General features: G+C 48.4%; 1 protein-coding gene across 1 annotated transcript in view; it reads left to right on the plus strand.

Annotated features, from left to right (window-relative positions):
- The first annotated feature begins 2,359 nt into the window (after window positions 1-2,359).
- Window positions 2,360-17,041, plus strand: part of M1AP (meiosis 1 associated protein) — a 37,242-nt gene continuing 22,560 nt past the window's right edge. The window contains exon 1 of the mRNA XM_062574540.1: window positions 2,360-2,508. The gene's annotated coding sequence lies outside the window, so the exon portion shown is untranslated. The remainder of the gene's footprint in view (window positions 2,509-17,041) is intronic.

The raw sequence follows: 17,041 nt of genomic DNA on the forward strand, positions 1-17,041 counted from the left end.
TATTCCGCTTCGGTATTATCGTTACTGCTCCGCATCCTTTCTCAAAGCCTTGCACGCACGCGCTTAACCGAGAATTCTCTCGGCCCTTAACTACACGGAAGAGCGACAGCACTCGACGTGCCGGTCTCTCTTTCAGACCTATTACCTTCTCGATACAGCTCCCGGACTCCCGTTGCGCTCGGATGCTCGCCTCACAGGTGGCGACCAAAGCGAACGGCTGGGTCGCTGGGTCTAGCCGCTTCTCTTGGAGATGCCCCCTTCCGGGGACTACCCTGCCAGACAGACCGAGAAGGCTGATGAGGCCACGAGGGTACCGGGTTTTAGACACTACTTCCCCGAGGCCCCGAGGGTGACAGACGCAACCGCTTCTCTTCACGTTACTCACAGCCACGTTCATCTATTACTTAGGACAAAACCGGTTCTACTTTAAGAGGGGACTGTTGTTCGCTTAAACTTTGCAGAGAGTCCATAACCTGCTACGCATCCTCTCTAGTCCCTTCTGCTTTCGCAATGCCTGTGGTAAGGAAAGGCTGTTATTAATAGCACCCATTCTCCCGCAGGCCGGGGTAAGCCATTTCTCTGCTCTGAGGAGGTGCCTGAAAAAAGCCAGGCTCTTTTCTGTAGCATCCCTGGGGCTTCCCAGGGCCCATCAGTGCTCTCTTAGGCTTTTCCCGAGCCTTTTATTTTACTAGGCGACTCCTTAGCCTGCAGTTTCATGTTAACGCTCCCCTGAAGCATTGCGCACAGCGCAGTTATCCCAGACCAGCCGCATCTTGCGCCTACAGAGAGTTCCGAGAGGCGGCTCAGGCGAAGAGAGGGAAAAAATCGGTTTGGCAGCTGTGCCGTCACCCGTCAACGTTTCTCAGGCTGTGCCTGGCTGGGGGCGGGGCGGGGGGGCGCCTCAGGAGGCTCTGGGAGCCTCTTTCTTCTACCCATCCGCCCGCTTGCCCGGCCACGCTTCTCAAGCGAATGACTTGGGGCTGCGCTCACCGCGCCCGACCCGAGTTCTCCCTCGGCCGCTTTGGCGCAGAGGGTTCAAGCCTCCCGGGACTCAGCAGCGCTCCGGGGCCCGCCTGCGGCCCCGCTCCTCCGGGCTGCGCCCCGAGCAGCTGGGCAGGAGCCGGGGCCCTAAAGGCGACACGTGGCGAGGGGGGGTCGGACCCGCGCTGCGGCACACGCGGCGCCGCGCAGACCCCGCCCGGCGCTCCCGGCGGGGCCGAGCCGGGCCCCAGCCCCCGCCGCCCCGAGCCCCGCACCGCCGCCTCCGCGCAGCCACGGCCTCAGCGAGCAGGCGGCAGCGCGACACCCGCGGCCACCCGAAGGGGCGCGCTCGCCTCACGGGCACCCCCCGCTCCTCCACCTCAGGCAGCCTCAGCCCGCCGCCGCCGCGCGAAAGCTCCGTCCCTGCTCGCCGCCATGCTGCTCCCCGGCGCCGCGCATGCGCCGCCCGCCAACCGGGCGCAGCCGCAGCAGCGGCCCGGCGGTCGAGCACCGCGCATGCGCCGGCTGCGGCCGCGGCCGCGGCGGGAGGGGCGGCGGGAGCGGGGAGGAGGCGAGAGACCCGTTCTGGGTGCAGTACTGCATTCCAGAAAGCCGGGGTCGGTGATGAGCACGGTAGCAGGCAGTGCGTAGGTGCTTCTCCGCTTCAGGTGGGATACTGTTTCTTCGAGCTTCGAGGGCAGCAGTGAGCGCGGCGGCGGAACGTAGTGCGCATGCGCTCCCGTCGCCTGAGCTGTTCTGCTGCGGTTTCGGAGCGCGACGGCAGTAACGAGCACCGGAACAACATGGCCGCCTTGAAGCGCAGGGGCGAAAGAACTAGCGCTCCCGGCATGCCGCGCGGCTCGAAGCCGGCGTGCGGGAAGCCCGGTGTCGGGAGACTACAGCTCCCGGCATGCCGCGCGGCACGAAGATGGCCTCCAGAATCCCACTGCCGGAAGACTACCAGTACCGGCGTGCCGCGCGGCTGCCGCGCAACGCTCGCGGAGCGCTGACCGGAGGGCCGCTGCCTTCCGTCCCTCGCCGTCCCCCAATACCCTCCGGCGCTCCCGCGACCGGACCCGCGGCAGTTCCGACGCTGCCTCTGCCCGCTCCCCGCAATGCTGCCTAGGGCTTCCCCGGGGTTCCCTCTTCCCCCCGCCCCCCGGACGCGATCCCCAGCCGGACCAAGACGCCCGCTTCTTCCTCCCGCGCAGCCCCTTCCCGCCGGCCCTCCACAGCCCCGGCGCGCCTCCTGCGGACGCGACGTGCCGCTCTACGGCACCGCCATCCCCGGCGCGCCCAGGCTGCGGGGCGGAGCGGAGCGGAGCGGAGCGCGCCACCACCGGGGCAGGCGCGGGCCGGCGGTGCAGCCGCGCAGGCGCTGTGCGCCCGGCTGCGGTTCGGGCTCGCCGTGAGGTGGGGCGCGGTGAGCAGCGCTGCCGCCGTCCCGCCTTCGCCGGAGGAGGAGGAGGAGGAGGAGGAGGAGGAGGAGGAGCGCTCCGAGAGCGACCGCGCTAGCGGCTTTGGGAGGTATTTCACTGCCATCGCCTCACCTGACGTACCGTTGTTTGTAGCGCCCGCCTGCACTTCATACTCGAGCTGTTTATACTGGAGGCTTTGTTAACAAAGCTCTCGTTTTAACATTGCAAAGTACTCTGACAAAAAAACACTCAGAGGCTGCATTAAAAAAAGAATTACTTAATGGGACTATTTGCAACCATTAAACAAGCAACGGTCAGCTTTTGGATTTTCAGCCTCTTGCCTTTATTAATTGTTAAACAAACTAATAGCCAAAAGAAAGCTGCGCTATTTTCTTGACAGACTGTTCAGTTTTCATTATTAAACAGTAAGAGAAGTTTGCACAGAGTATGTCTACCATGTTAAAGCATGAAAACATTAGCATTCTGATCATCTTTTGCAGTACTACAGGAAATAAGCTAAAAAGGTCTTCTTCAGTTTCTAAAATAGCTGGACTTTTATAACAGTGATTACAGCCTAAAGGCTATTACTATATGAAAAAGACTTAAGGCTTGATCACCTATGTATCACTTACCTGGCTCTATTACTATAAATATTACTAATGAAAGTGCATAGCCTTCTATAAAAGATAACTACTGTCTTTTAAAAACATTCAGTGACACCAGAGAATTGTCATTACTTGATTGGTTGACATCTTCTTCAAATCCAGCTGCAAGAAATATTTTGCCTCAAGTCAGTCCTAGCTGCTTCCCAGGGCTTAAAAGGAAACCTGTCATTCATCACTGTCTCAAAATGTACAGTAAGCCCTAAAGCACATGACAAGACACCTTCTCTAGGGAAACTGGCTGCTGTGTCTCCTTCACTGCAGGTTTCTCTTAATACCATGGTCCATTAGTCTGCTCTAAATGGCTCTAAATTTCATGTAAGAGAACAACTTCAAAATGAGTTATCATTGGATTTAGTCCTCCCTACACATTATCCCGGTACAATGGACTTGTTTTAAAGGATCGGTAATGTATACATTTTTGCATTATTATTTACGGAATGAATATGCACTTGATCAAGTATGATTGTTCATAAAGATCTTTGCCAATGTGTTACTACATAACAAACTCAGACAAGCAGTTATTTACTCTGATCCTTTGGCTTACATTTCTTCTGCTGGGTGTAGCCAAAGGTGTCTTTTTCGTGTCCCACTGTCAGAGTCTCCTGAGTAAGTCCTGCAGCAACCCCCTTCCAGCAGAAACAACAAAAGGACATAAACAAACTTGTTAAAAGAATGAGGAAATCAGTGCATGCTGTGCATGGCACTCAAAGACCCAATCTTTAGGTCAAAATTAAAACTCTCTAAAATAGATCAGGTGGGTCAAAGAGGTAACTTCTTTGTGCCACAATATTCCTTGCATATATGCAGGTTGCTCTCCCTGCTATAATGTTACCCAATACCAGCAAGGACACAGTGAAAAATTTAGGAAAACTACAGTATTTACCAGAAGCATTTCCAATACTTCGTGAGAACAGCTGAAGGAGAGGATTGCATGGGGCGTGCAACTAGAAGGAACACTCTGCACAAAGGCCTTAAATAACCAGCCCAGAGGATGGATCCTCTGGTCATTTATTACAAAGCCCACATTAGAGCAGGAGTTCTCATGTTCTTATTGAATGTATCACTTCCTGTGAAACACAATAGACCACAGTAATACTGATTTGTTGGAGGAAAGCCTGGCATAAGAGTGAAAGAAAAGTATATGCTGAAGACAAATACGAAGTTGCAAGCCATTTGGAATTCAGATACACTTCTAGATTTACCATCTACTTAAAGGCACAACTTCTGGAATTTTGTACAATTTATTTTCCCAGGAGCCTAATTTAAAGGTGAAACACATATCAGAGAAAAGTATGGCATAACTGCTCTGACTTGTAAATTACTGGTCTCAACCACTGCAACATACAACTTTCACATACAGTCTCTCCACCTGCAGCAGAAATTTTCTTATGTTAGGGAAATTTCACTTGGGTGAGCTGCAGAATAGATCTGTTTAGGCATTCTAGCTACACCTTAAAGAACTGTTCTGTGGTTAGATCCTCTGAAAATACGCTCCCAAAGTATTTACAGGCTAACTGCTCACAGAGTTTCCCAGCGGTGTTAGCTATGCCTTGCATCTCTAAGTAAATGAAACTTATTTCTAGGGAATTCTTACATCAAGTAGGTACTACTATCAAACAGCCCTGTGTTCTGGTAAAACTGAAGGTCTACAGCAGGTTGCCCTGGCTTATCCATTAATCTGTATTTACTCAGCACATTGTTGCCCCAGAATTGGGTTCTGTTACCAGTGTGCAAGCACCCAGTAGACACACAAAGTCGAGATACTTGTTTATTTCATTTCTGCACATAGATGGGTGCTAGGTGGTAGGTCCACAAACCGAGCACACCTTCTCCCATTCTCGTTCTTTATTTATACACACTTTTCGGGGAGTACTTTATACAGATTTTTCTACTGGTTACAATTTTACCACATCATATATTCACTCTGCACTTGTACTTTAACATTCCTGTTAATTAGCATAGGAAGCACAGAAGGTGGCAGTAGTATCATTATAAAGTCATTACCATCTCATTATTCAGTTAGGGGAGTGTAAATCAATATGTTAATAAGCGTTAATGAACTTGTAGGTTACTCTGGGTTATTCTGCTGTTTTTGTCTTGTCTATTCCTCGCATTCTTTGAAGTGTTGTCATTTCCTCCAGGTTATTCTGCTGGAGCTGGTTGTCCTTTGCAATACTGTTTTACCATATCCTCTTTCCCTTGTCCCTGAGTCTTGTTAACTATTTGTAGGGTTCGCACATCATCATTCCAACAACATCAGCAGGAGAGAAAACCTTGGCTGTGAGGAAAGTCAGATTTGGAACATCCCAGCACAGGGGAAGAGCCACTGCATGCATGCACATTCCCATTGCCTGGAATAAAGCTATGGCTCCTAGGTGGTAATTATGATTTGGACATGTATCATGCAACAGTATTTTGTGGCATCTATAAATACTACTCTCTCCATCTCTCATACACACACTTAGCACTGAGTAAAGCACTCTGTTGCGCTGAATCTCCCTTCCACATGAAGAGGAGGTCTGGACTCTGTCCTCACTTTTCCCTTTGATATGAAGCAATGATATAAGCACTTGCTTCTAACTTATTAGTTAGAAGCAACAGGTCAGCCACTCTCTCACCATCTTTTCCACAATAAGCCTCCCATTTACACATACTCTTCTCCAGGGAGCATCAGCTGTGACATCCTGATCACAACATCTTCCCTTGTTCCATTTATTGAGCATTAGGGGAGACTGCCCATCTGCATTCCTCTCAGTGAGCTGTTGGCACATTCTCCTTCCTGTTTATGGGAGGGAAGGTACACATCTCTACAGGCTCTAGTTCGAAGCACATCACTCACAGCACCAGGCTGAGCCTCTGGGACAGCAGCACCCATGACATTTGACGACTTGTCACAATCACATTTAAATTCCATGAAGCAACTGTTCATGGCTTTATGGATGTCCTGAATGCTGCAGGCATAAACAGCAGAGACCTCTCCACCATACCTGGAAGAACACTGAAGTAAGAGGCATAATTCAGCTCTGAACAGAATCTCGACATAAAATTCCAGTCTTGGTATATGCCTTCATCCACTAAGTCAACTGAGAATATTTCAAAAAAACAGAAAAAAACCTCCCACCACAGCCCTCCTTCCAGATATCCTCTAAACCCGTCTTTCAACCCTGCAAACAGTATGGCACTACAGACCCATCCAGGAGTTAAGAAAGGTACCTTTCTCTAACAAGCAGAAGATCAATTCCTGAAGGCACAGAAGAGAGCTTTGTGGGAATAAGGGCACTAGAAAGGAATTTTCATATAAGAACAAAATTATAGAAATGTGATAGAATCATAGAATCAGTAAGGTTGGCAGGGACCTCTGGAGATCATCTAGTCCGACCTCCCCGCTCAGTGGGGTCACCTACAGCATGTTAGACAGAGCTGCATCCAGGTGGGCATTGAGTATCTCCAGAGAAGGAGACTCCACAACCTCTCGGGGCAACCTGGTCCAGTGCTCCATCACTTTCACAGGGAAGAAATTCCCCCTCATGTTCAGGCAGAACTTCCTGTGCTTCAATTTCTGCCCATTGCCTCTTCTCCTGTCACATGTGACAACTGAAAAGAACTGGTCCCCGTCCCCCTGACATCCTCCCTTCAGATACTTATACACATTGATAAGATCCCCCCTCGGTCTGCTCCTCCCCAGGCTGCAGAGGCCCAGCTCTCGCAGCCGTTCCTCGTAGGGCAGGTGCTCCAGCCCTCTGATCATCTTCGTAGCCCTATGCTGGACTCTCTCAAGTAGCTCCATGTCTCTCTTGTACTGGAGAGCCCAGAACTGGACACAGTACTCGAGATGAGGCCTCACCAGGGCTGAGCACAGAGAGGGGCAGGATCACCTCCCTTGACCTGCTGGCAACACTCTTCCTAATGCACCTCAGGAGACCATTGGCCTTGGCCACAAGGGCACGTTGCTGGCTCATGGTCAATCTGCCATCCACCAGCACTCGCAGGTCCTTCTCTGCAGAGCTGCTTTCCAGCAGGTCAGCCCCCAGCTTGTACTGGTGCACAGGGTTATTTTTCCCTAGGGGCAGGACTCTGCACTTGCCCTTGTTGAACCTCAGGAGGTTCCTCTCTGCCCAACTCTCTAGCCAGTCCAGGTCTCTCTGAGTGGCAGCACAGCCCTCCGGTGTGTTAGCCACTCCTCCCAGCTTCGTATCATCTGCCTACTTGCTGAGGAGGCACTCCGTCCCCTTATCCAGGTCGTTGATGAATAAGTTGAACAAGATGGGACCCAGTACTGAGTCCTGGGGGACACCACTAGCCACAGGCCTCCAACTAGACTCCATGCCACCGATGATGACCCTCTGAGCTCTGCCTTTCAGACAGTTCTCAATCCACCTCACTGTCCACTTGTCTAACCCACACTTCCTGAGCTTATCTAGGAGGATGTTATGGGAGACAGTGTCAAAAGCCTTGCTGAAGTCAAGGTACACAGCGTCCACTGCTCTCCCCTCATCTACCCAGCCAGTCATTCCATCACAGAAGGCTATCAGGTTGGTTAAGCAGGATTTCCCCTTGGTGAATCCATGCTGGCTACTCCTGATTACCTTCTTTTCCTCCATATGTCTGGAGATGAAGGAAAAGCTCCATAGTAAAGCAGACAGGACAGCTGTAGAGCTAGTACTGAGTCTATTCCTTATTTAAAGAGTTGCTGGTTTGGTATTTGAACACAAGCTGTGACTTTTTCTTATTGTCACATCAGGAAGGGGAGTAAAGGGAAGAGGAGGGGAGGAGAGGGGAGAAAAGGTAAATGTTTTCTGAGATATTATGTGAAGGAAGATATAGACCCTGTCAGAGCAGGCAGAGCAGTGTGCCTATGATCCTGGCAAGGAGGAATGCTTACTTTTTTACTTAACAACATTCAGTTTAACATGAAACCTCAGGAAAATCAGTTACTTTTCCCAAGTACGGGAAATGTAGAGCAACAAGAATGGCACATAAAGCTATTGGAAAGGAAAGCCTCTATGACCATGTTAGTGGAAGAGTCAAAGAAAAATAATTCCCTGGGCCAGCAAGTTCCCACACAGGCTTTGCACAGAGTAGGGAGTTGCTTCATTGCTCTGGAGATTCTAAGGCCAGAACTATTAGCCTAATGCATCAGTGTAATTTTTATATTCAAGTCTATTCTAATTTCTTATCTTTGCTTACAGCGTATAACACTGCCACGATCCCTGCAATAATATCTGATTAAATTTTTATGTATGATGGATATTCTCTTCTTACCTGTCACGGACACTGAAATTCCTCACCTTTCTGCTCATTAAACTGTCTGCTTTGCCCTCTGTCCTCATCACACCATAACCCTGAGCCGAGCAGGAGCTGTCACAGAGCCACAGGAACCACATTGGATCTGTGGTACTTTTAGTTAGTAACCATCATGAACTCATTCCCTCTTATGGCCTCTCACAGGATTTATTTTGTGAGCTAAACAAATAGAGCTTATACGATTCTTTCCTGCACATGAGATTTCCCATTCCCTTAGCAGAACTTCTCTTTGCCTGCTGTAGTTTCAGATGAATCCATCCCATTCCCCAAGCTATCTCCAGTGCACCTGCCTCTGCAGTTATGGTCCTGTTCCTCCTTCATTTCTACTCACTGCATACATCTTTTGCTGTTGCTACCTGGGGCATTTAACTGTATTTTAATTAGCATAATTTCTGGATATGTGCAATTAGGAGCTCAAAATGCTGGGCATCTGAAGGAGCATACTCTGTATGTGCACAGGTGATGCTGCATGTTTGGCAGGGTACATTTTGGATATGCTTGAATTACGGACGTGTGCAGAGCAGCCCCACAGTGGTTACGCAGCAAATTCCACACACTGGCTGCTCCGCAGGAGCAAAGTTGTATGTGCGCTTGTGTGCAAGTGCTGGAGTCAGCTCTGTGGGTGCTCCCATTTCCTCACTGTGCGCTTTGATGAGAAGGGGACCTGCTGCCTGCGAGTGCGGGGTTAGGCCCCGTGGGCAGACCCTCACACGTGCATGCGTGCATGTGTGTATGTACCTGTTCACATGCGTGTGCCCCTGTGGGTGCATATGAGTGTGTGCGCAGGTGCCTGTGTCTGTTTGTGAAGCCTGTGAGAATGTGTGTGTCTGCGAGCACATGAGCACGTGTGTCCTGAAGGCCAGAGAACACATCTGTGCACAGATGTGTGTGTGGGAGAGGCATGTGTCTGTAAGCACCTGAGCACACGTGAACACATCTGTGCATGCGTGTGCAGCTGGGTGGCGGCGTGGCTGGGCCGAGGGGAGCCCCGGCCCATACTGGGCCTGGCTGCGTCCCCCCGGCAACTGCCCTTGCCCGCGGGCCGAGCCGCCCCTGCGTCCTGGCCGTGGTGGACGCCCCCGCACGTACCGCTGGCTCCCGGCCGCCGCAGCTCGCACCAGGGCCTTCCTCGTGCTGCCTTCCGCGCAGCTGCGCTGCAGGCCAGGCCGGGCTCCCCGTGGCAGCCCCTCATGGGATAGCAGGGCTGCGGCCAGCTGTGAGGAGCCATGGGCAGGGCCTGTGCCTGCCCCGCGTGGCTGCAGCAGGGCGTCTCTGCCCCAGCCCCAGCCGTGCGTGGCCGCCGCGGGGACGTCTCCGCAGGCAGGGCGTGTGCAGGCCCCACGTGGCCGCCATGGAGATGTCTCCGCAGGCAGGGCCTGCGCAGGCCCCACGTGGCCGCCATGGGGACGTCTCCGCAGGCAGGGCCTGTGCAGGCCCCACGTGGCTGCCGCGGGGACGTCTCCGCAGGCAGGGCGTGTGCAGGCCCCACGTGGCCGCCATGGAGATGTCTCCGCAGGCAGGGCATGTGCAGGCCCCACGTGGCCGCCATGGGGACGTCTCCGCAGGCAGGGCCTGTGCAGGCCCCACGTGGCTGCCGCGGGGACGTCTCCGCAGGCAGGGCCTGTGCAGGCCCCACGTGGCCGCCATGGAGATGTCTCCGCAGGCAGGGCATGTGCAGGCCCCACGTGGCTGCCGCGGGGACGTCTCCGCAGGCAGGGCCTGCGCAGGCCCCACATGGCCGCCATGGAGATGTCTCCGCAGGCAGGGCCTGCGCAGGCCCCACGTGGCCACCATGGGGACGTCTCCGCAGGCAGGGCCTGTGCAGGCCCCACGTGGCCGCCGCGGGGACGTCTCCGCAGGCAGGGCCTGTGCAGGCCCCACATGGCCGCCATGGGGACGTCTCCGCAGGCAGGGCCTGCGCAGGCCCCACATGGCCGCCATGGAGATGTCTCCGCAGGCAGGGCCTGCGCAGGCCCCACGTGGCCGCCATGGGGACGTCTCCGCAGGCAGGGCCTGCGCAGGCCCCACGTGGCCGCCATGGAGATGTCTCCGCAGGCAGGGCCTGCGCAGGCCCCACGTGGCCGCCATGGGGACGTCTCCGCAGGCAGGGCCTGTGCAGGCCCCACGTGGCCGCCGCGGGGACGTCTCCGCAGGCAGGGCCTGTGCAGGCCCCACATGGCCGCCATGGGGACGTCTCCGCAGGCAGGGCCTGCGCAGGCCCCACGTGGCCGCCATGGAGATGTCTCCGCAGGCAGGGCGTGTGCAGGCCCCACGTGGCCGCCATGGAGATGTCTCCGCAGGCAGGGCGTGCGCAGGCCCCACGTGGCCGCCATGGAGATGTCTCTGCAGGCAGGGCGTGTGCAGGCCCCACGTGGCCGCCGCGGGGACGTCTCCGCAGGCAGGGCCTGTGCAGGCCCCACGTGGCCGCCATGGAGATGTCTCCGCAGGCAGGGCCTGTGCAGGCCCCACGTGGCCGCCATGGAGATGTCTACGCAGGCAGGGCGTGTGCAGGCCCCACGTGGTCGCCATGGAGATGTCTGCCCCAGCCCACCAAGCTGCCACGGGACATCCTGCGGCAGGGTCCCCGGGGCGGGGGAAGCTCCCAGCTGCTGCTGCTGCCCATCCTGCGGGCGGAGGAGGCTTTGCTGCGCTCGGCCCGTGTGCCCGGCCTGGTGCGACCAGCGCAGCCTGACGGGCAGGCGCGCCGCGGCGGCGCTCGCTCAGCGCAGCGCGGCGCAGGGAGGCACCGTACGGCGACGGCGTTGCAGCAGGACGGACCCAATCGTGAGACTTTGAAAACTGAAAGACTAACAGGTCAGATATCCAGGATAAAAGAGGTTTGGGATATAGCATATCATCTAAACACACAGATCTGCATTTGTAAGCAGTGTCCATTAATTAATACTGTAGGAATTACATACTTGATATTTAACACATGAATTGTGCTCTGCGATTTGTATCCAGTAGAATTTGCTTATTCAAAGATATATTCTCTCAAAGATAACTTGCAGAGATGAAAAATTCTAAGCTATACCTTATGTGTATAAAACCTGAAAAATATATGTACTGAATTACAAACTTTGGCTTATCATCTGAGTGTAGAGTACCTTTCCCATATTCCCAGTTGTCATATATGACAATGCTATTCAGGGGCAGTGTCATATCAATTATAAATTTATTTGTGAGATGCCATGTGGAATGTTTTATATAATTTGAATCAAATATGCACAGAAATTAAAGATGTAAAGAAATAGTCAAACTGGAACAGCTGCAGGAACAGTTAGTGGGATTATCAGGGGAAATGTAGAACCTATTTTATGAGCTACAACTAGAAGAGGCAAAGCTGAGTAGGGATATGATTGTTGTCTATAAATATGGACAACAAGTTGACCATGAGTGAGCGACGTGTCCGTGTGGTCAAGAAGGCCAATGGTATCCTGAGGTGCATTAGGAAGAGCATTCCCAGCAGGTCGAGGGAGGAGATCCTACCGCTCTACTCAGCCCTGCTGAGACCATATCTGGAGTACTGTGTTCAGATCTGGGCTCCCCAGTACATGAGAGACGTGGAGCTACTGGAGCAAGTCCAGTGGAAGGCTACTAAAATGATTAAGGAACTGGAACATCTTTCCCTATGAGGAAAGGCTGAGAGAGCTGGGCCTGTTCAGCCTGGAGAAGAGAAGGCTGATGGGGAATCTTACCAATACAAGGATGGTGTAGAGAGGATGGGGCCAGACTCTTCTCAGTGTGCCCAGTGACAGGACGAGAGGCAACAGGCACAAACTGAAACACAAGAAGTTCCATCTGAATATGAGAAAAAACTTATTTGCTGTGAGGGTGACTGACTACTGGAACAGGTTGCCCGAAGAAGTTGTGGAGTCTCCTTCCTTGGAGATACTCAAAAGCTGTCTGGACACCATCCTGGGCAATGTGCTCTAGGTGACCCTGCCTGAGCAGGGAGGTTGGACTAGATGGTGCCTTTCAACCTCAACAGTTCTGTGATTCTGTGGAACTAACGTGTACCACAGGACTGGTGAGTACTTTTGCTAAAGATTCAGAGCTGGGAAGCTATGAGGGCATCACTCTGCTCTCCTCTACAAGGCTCTGCATCCTCACAGGGCAGAATTTGAGAGAAGCATCAATTGGCAGTTGTTCCAAACCTCATTCCCAAACACTGTCACACAGATTCTGTTCAGTTCTGGCTCTTACTGCCCACATCCCAGACAAATTTGGTGTTTACGTACGTAGAGAAAATTGGCTCTTTTGGACAGATGTTTGTAATTTCTATGTTTCATTTAGTCATTCAGATGTAAGGACTACTCAATAATGGCTAGGAAGATCCCGTGTGGAGCCAAAGCAGAACATAGAGTAGGGTATTAGATTTCTGAGTTTAACCCTGAGCAAGGAATTATTTCATCTGCCCAGGTGGAAGAACAGAAAGGAAGGTGGTATCTTAAACCATATGCTTATGGAGATGTAAGTGCTTAGTTTTTGATTACAGTTGTGAAGTTGCTTCCATTGAGGATGCCAGAACTCTTTTCTGAAGCCACCTAAGTTGTTCCTTTCAAAAGACAAGAAGATACTGGTCCTTTCTGCTGAAGCTGTTGTGGTTATTGCTACTACTAATTTCAAACACAGAATGTGCAAAGTATGGATTTAATGCCGTTCTCGGGATGAAGAGTTCGCATAAGGTATCCTTTCTCTCAGGCAAGAGCCCTGTCCATCAGGTGAAAATTTATCTGAAGGTGTGATAGAAAGGAAGTAACAGTCCTCTGTCATTCAGTTCTGTGTTACCACTCTGAAAAGGATTCAAGAAGCCTGTGCCAGGTAGTAGGAGAAACAAATCAGAAAAGTAAGCCTGCCTTACCATGGAGTACAAACTCTAGTCTGCTCTGAGGCTACATGCACGTCATGTGCTCTTACTAGAGCACACTCATTGATGCTTGCCTGTTTACAGTTATGTTTTGAGACTTACAAATTATGTAGGTCTTTGTCCATTTAACGTGTGTGTTAACTTATTATCATTTTAGTTTCTTAATCAGAGTGTCAAAGTAAGTTCCTTATGTGGCTTTATTAATCATATATATAGTCTCACCAAAAAGATACCTAAAAATACCTAATGCAATACCTAAAAAGTTTTAACTACCTTGCAATACCTAAATGTTTTAACTGTGAGATTTCCAGCACATCAATCAAACAGAAGTCTGTCACGATAACACAGCTTTCCTCATGGCATTCTTGATAGGTTTGAGGAGTTGAGCAGTTGTTTTGTCAGGGCATTTGGACGTCTGTATTATGCATCAACTTGTCCTCCTTTTACTCATCTATCAACACTTTGCTTCATAAACATTCAGGAGCATTTGCTGCATCATTATGAGCGATTCTGAAATAGTATCTCTCTTCTAAACTGGTATAGTGTTATGGTTCCTCTCTTTTTAGGTGAAAAAATACTTTTGAAAAAGGTTATAACAAATGAGCTTAACGTTGCGATAAGTATTGGCAATTTCATGTTAGTAAAAGTGCAAATCTAAAACCTCTTACTTGTTATTGGCAGTTAGCACTGGCATATAGAAAAATGAGTAATATCTTTTGCTACGTAGGATTTTGAATAATGTTATATGGAGTAGCTTGATTTTATGCCAACTTTTTGTTGTTGTTGTTTATTTGATTCTATTCTGTCCATCCCAAACTTTCAGAAGAAATGCCTTCTTTCCCAGGCTTGCTAAACCAAAAGGCTGTGTCCACAGAAGAGGTGTACCAGGGGCCATTTGTACTACATAGCCACTTCTCTCCATGGCTTGCTTTTTTTTTTTCCCTCTAATAATCTCACTTATTTGTGCAGCTTGATCTATTTTTCACATGGGAATACTCAGATTTCCCAGGATTGTGGAGCCTAATCAGAAAATGGCACACTTTTAAACCAGCTTATTTGAAATGCCAAGCTATTAAGTGTATTAAACTAGTGACACCAGCTAAGACCCAAGAGCCATCTCTCCCACAAACCTACCTTCAACAGTGTCCCACAGTAAATGCCTTGGGAGAAGTGCAAGAACAGGGTGAGACTGCTGTGGTGCTGCTAGGATGATGCTCCCCATCTCCACCTATTTGCAGTTCAGTTCTTGATTCTTCTATAAGATTTATGAGTTACATTTTATGTATGTTCCATCTTCTATCTAATTAGGCAAAAAATAGATTGTTAAAGAACCCTAGTAGAAGCATTTCAACTGAATAATTCTTATTTATAGATATTATCTGCAATTTCTTATTTAACTATCTCCTATTCAATGAGGGCTTACACTGTGTTTTGTAGTGCTATGGCTAAAAGCAAGTGTATTTTAATTAAATGTCACACAGAAACAGAATTATACTCTGCTGATATTCCTCTCTTTATCGTCTAAACTTGAATATAATCCTATTAAAATCTATTGATTAGTGAGGTTTATTTCTCATGATGACACGATCGTGTTTTGATTTGTTATTGACTGTGCACTGTGTCAGTATTTCTATGATTTCTATTTCATCCTAGTATCATTATGACAAATGGGCTATTGCTGTCTCTGTGCCCTTTGCTTAAACATGAATGTTACAGTTACTCTGGAACTTCCACAGCTGCGAGATGAGTTAAAGGTTAGCAGTAATAGTTGAATGAACTCCTAGGTACAAACTTCCCTTTTCTGAACTGTGGTTCTAGCAGCTGCTGTTTAATATCCTCCCTAGCCATTGATAGGAATGAGTAATAAATCATTGGTTTTTCCTAAGTGCATATCAAAGTATTAATTGGACGCTTTTTCTACATCATTTAAAAATATATATCTTTATAAGTTAATAGTATATTTATCATAATTCCAGAATTTCTTTTGTTCCTGATGTGTTTGACAAATATCTTTTATTATTTAATAATTTAAAGAATAAGTTTTTATTGTCCTTAAAACTGGTGAACGTTATTGTTCACCATTTTGCAGGCATTTCCTTGCCAATAGGTTGTATTCCTTACTGTAGCATATCAAGGTTTTTTGGTTCTGTACTACTTTTCTGTAAATAGACTACTGTCATAGTAATTGTCTTTCATAGTGGTAGGGCTCTTTCTCTGTAAAAATATATATATATATATATATTTAAAGATATGCACACTATATTATATATATTATATTATACTATTACTATATATTATTATGATAATAGGATGTGTATGTATTATGTATAATAATATATAGTATATTAATAAATAATATAGTAGTGATAATATTATATATATAATGTACATATATATTTATCCCAATAGGGCATTTTTAACTTAAATTCATTATTTAGATTTGTGTATTTTTTTCTTACCACTTAGAGTGAAGATGGATCCAAGTTTTGCTGGTTTATATATTGGAAAGGAGATGAAAACTAACCCTAATGTACTTATAACCAATGGTTTGAGTGTTCCCTCTCAGTTACACTTTTTAAACTTGGATATTATTTAATGATTTTGTATTGTTGCAACCATTAATTGGATGTGATAATAAGCAACTGCAGATTGTCATCAGCAATTGTAACCCACACAATATGGCAAGGTTTTCTTTCTGTCCTTTTCTTTGTAGTTCTGAAAAGTGACTGTCCTCTTGTATTGAGCAAAATCTATATTACTGTTAGCAACTAGCTCTGACAATTAATAAGTTTTGTTTTACTGAGCAATAAGTTATTGTCACATCAACTGCTAGAACTAACATTTTTCACTCATGCACACTGAATTACAGTGTGATCCCTTAGGCAAGCCCCTCTATCAGTTCACTTGCTGCTTAAATGAAGATATGATTTTGCCATAGCAACCGGTTAGATTCACATATAGAATTATTTAGTTTGCTAGCATCATCACAGCTAGGGGTAATTGGTATAGATTGTAAGAGAGAGATGGGCGGTTTACACTGTTTGTCAGATACTGCACACTGATCTGCATAGAAATCATATGAATATTAAGCAGAAATGAATCAAGAGTCCACAATTAATAGGAAATGAAGCTTCTTCAGCTGATAAAGAACAGCCTGATGAGGGATCCATTTTACTAAAGCCACTTAATATAAGCATAATCCTGTTAAGTATCAAGAATGAGAGAGTTCATTCAAATTCAGGAAAACTGTGTCAGTATTAAGGCTCAGTTTTCTCTCTTAAACCAATGCAAACTAAAAGACCAACTTTTTTAGCTTTCTGACTGGGAGATAGGTTTTACTTACCTTTTTGAGAAAGCATTGGGGGCTTGCAGAGGGGGAGGTTTAAGGAGCCTCATCACAAATAATAATGTCAGGCAAATATTTTTTTCCAGATTTAGTGAAGTCATTTAGCAAATTATGCTGTAAACTGTAAAGCTCCGGAAAAGACTGATTAAAGTGGTACCTGGTAATTTTTCATTTTCCACTGATACTATCTCAGATTACTAGTCAAAGCAAGATACATATGCATATATACATGATATATATAAAACTTTTTCACCAATTCTGAAATGGTAGCCTCAGATTTGAAATTCAATATGTGATCATTCCATTTTGTCATCACTGACAAACATCCTATGAATACAGGTCTTCTGATGATGATACCTCAGTCATGTGGAAATGCATTTCTGTTTCCAAGACCAGCAAAAATTCTTCCTCTAAAGTGCTGGGGCTTGTAGGAAATACACTAGCATTTCTCCTTAGG

This window comes from Rhea pennata, chromosome 4, assembly GCF_028389875.1.
Source record: "Rhea pennata isolate bPtePen1 chromosome 4, bPtePen1.pri, whole genome shotgun sequence".
Lineage (NCBI taxonomy): Eukaryota > Metazoa > Chordata > Aves > Rheiformes > Rheidae > Rhea > Rhea pennata.